Source organism: Vigna unguiculata, chromosome 1 (genome assembly GCF_037176805.1).
Source record: "Vigna unguiculata cultivar grain cowpea cultivar isolate G323 ecotype 2 chromosome 1, ASM3717680v1, whole genome shotgun sequence".
In the NCBI taxonomy this organism is placed as follows: Eukaryota; Viridiplantae; Streptophyta; class Magnoliopsida; order Fabales; family Fabaceae; genus Vigna; species Vigna unguiculata.
Window position 1 is genome coordinate 26,334,231 of NC_140792.1, and position 2,237 is coordinate 26,336,467.

Sequence of the window (2,237 nt, forward strand, 5' to 3'; positions counted from 1 at the left end):
TGAAAAAACTCATCTTAAATCATGACATGTTTTAATTGGTTGATATTTTTTAAGTGGTTTCATTTTAGAATTTTGGATTGTTGATGATACTAACTCATATGGGTTCAATCAAAAAAAGAACTTAAAGAGTTTCAAATTGGATTGGAATAAAAGGGGAAGTTCATGTGATTTTTAAGTGAATATCTGAAAAGTCAAATGATAAATTTAGTGGATTTTGTCAAGAGTATAGAACAAGCTGGATACTTAAGCAACCTACATATATAACTTGTCCAAGTTCCAGGCTTAGATTTTGTCATAATTTTCTTTGAACATTGGTCTATAATTCTTATAAAAGAATTTTTCTTATTCTAATGTGTTTATTTTTATCCTTGCAAAATGTTTTTCTGGTGTAGATTTGTTTGTTTTGGTTACAAATTAATGTATAACTTTTTTATGCTTGATATTGATGATAACGAATACTTTTTTATTTTCATTCAAGCATAATATTAGTTTCTTAAATAGTGTGAAACTTAAATTTGACAGAGAAGTTGTAACTGAGAGATATTGAGCTAAAAATCAAGTTCATAGTTTATGCTTTTCTACTTTTATAATTAAAACCGTAAAAACACAAAAATAATAATCTATACATGTACATGTTGTAGCGATTTTTAACATGGGATAATGATAGCATTTTTTTAGCACAATTACCAGCATTATGATGAAAATCGCCAAAAATAGTTATTGGCACCTGTAGTAATGTAGGTTAATTCACTACAAAAATAATTGTTTTTAGCGGGGGTTATATATGGTGTTTCTGGGGGTTTTAACCCCCACTAATGGTTTTACCAGGGGTTTGAGATTCCCCTGGAAGTGCAAGCGTGGCTAACGGATTACCGGAGGTTTTTAGCAACCCCTAGAAGTAGCGCAATTTACTGGGGGTTTCGAAAACCCCCGTTAATACTTGGGGTTTCGAAAACCCCCGTTAATGCTTGGGGTTCTGAAAACCCCCAGTAATGCCTGGGGTTCTGAAAACCCCCAGTAATGCATGAGGTTCCAAAAACCCCCAATAATGCATGGGGTTTACAAAAACTCCAGTAATGCTTGGGGTTCCAAAAACCCCCATTAATTCCTTGAAAACACCTGTTAATACCAAAAAGTTAGTGCTCATATTATTATGACATTGCTATAATGCTAAAGTTGTACTTTCCTGATAATTGATTTGTTTAATTAATTATTTGAGTACGAAAAGAACCTTATTTTATAAAATTTCCTATTTATTACTTAATATTTTGGTATCAATCAATACAAATAAGCAAAACCTTCAATGCCACTTCAAAATAAGCAATCAATACAAATATTCATTCAAATGGTACCAATACAAATATTCATTCAAATGGTACCAATAGAACTAGCAGTCATAATGCTCTTAACATAATAAGTGTTGGAGAGGTAGCATTTGAATGACAATGACATAATAAGCAATGCACTATCTACCTATAATAAAACCAAAATTAACCAAAAGTTTCCTAGAAGCATATTTGTTGACAAATTTCAAAAGTAAACGAAAAATATCATCTAATGCAGTGTTGGATGTTGATCATTTGTTTCTTCGTTAGGAACACTTCCTTGATCAGATACCTAACATATGAAAAATAATGATAATTAATAACTTTCCAAATAATAATATCAAACATATATTAATTTAATCAAGTTTTAAATATTACCGTTGGTGCATGATGCACAGTAAAATCACGAGGCAACTCTCCTTGATAATTTTGTACCAAAAAATTAACCATTGCCTTCATTTCATTGAGTTGGGATGTTAATGTAGAAACCTATTTTAAAACACAAAATTAATCAAAATAATCAAAATAGAGAAAATAATATTTTCTACTTTTGAAGAAACAAAATGGAGCTCTTTTGACAATCTTGGTTTACATAACATATTACTTTAAACATATTCAAACGTCAAATTTGATAAAAGTAACTATTAACTACAGCATATAAAATAGTATCATTCATAAGTCAACTTAAGAATAACCTATTTCATCAATGTACCTAAAAAAGAAGATATAACGAGATTTCGTGACAAAAAAACCTCTCACAAACCAAAATAAAAAGAAACAAATAATATTTACAAGTCACATCAAAGCTAATATTTAGACGTTCAATAGTCATAAACCATAAGCAATGTCAGTTTCTAAATGATAAGTCATAGAAGAATAATCTGCAACCAAACAAATTTAAGATGTAGAAAT

The 2,237-nt window shown here is 29.6% G+C and overlaps 1 long non-coding RNA gene across 1 annotated transcript; it reads right to left on the reverse strand.

The window, feature by feature from the left end:
- Window positions 1–1,288: 1,288 nt before the first annotated feature.
- On the reverse strand, window positions 1,289–1,896 carry LOC114167651 (uncharacterized). Its single transcript, XR_003600288.2, has 2 exons — window positions 1,704–1,896; window positions 1,289–1,617 (listed from the first exon to the last, which is right to left on the reverse strand). It is a non-coding gene; the product is annotated as an uncharacterized LOC114167651 (long non-coding RNA).
- Window positions 1,897–2,237: the final 341 nt, after the last annotated feature.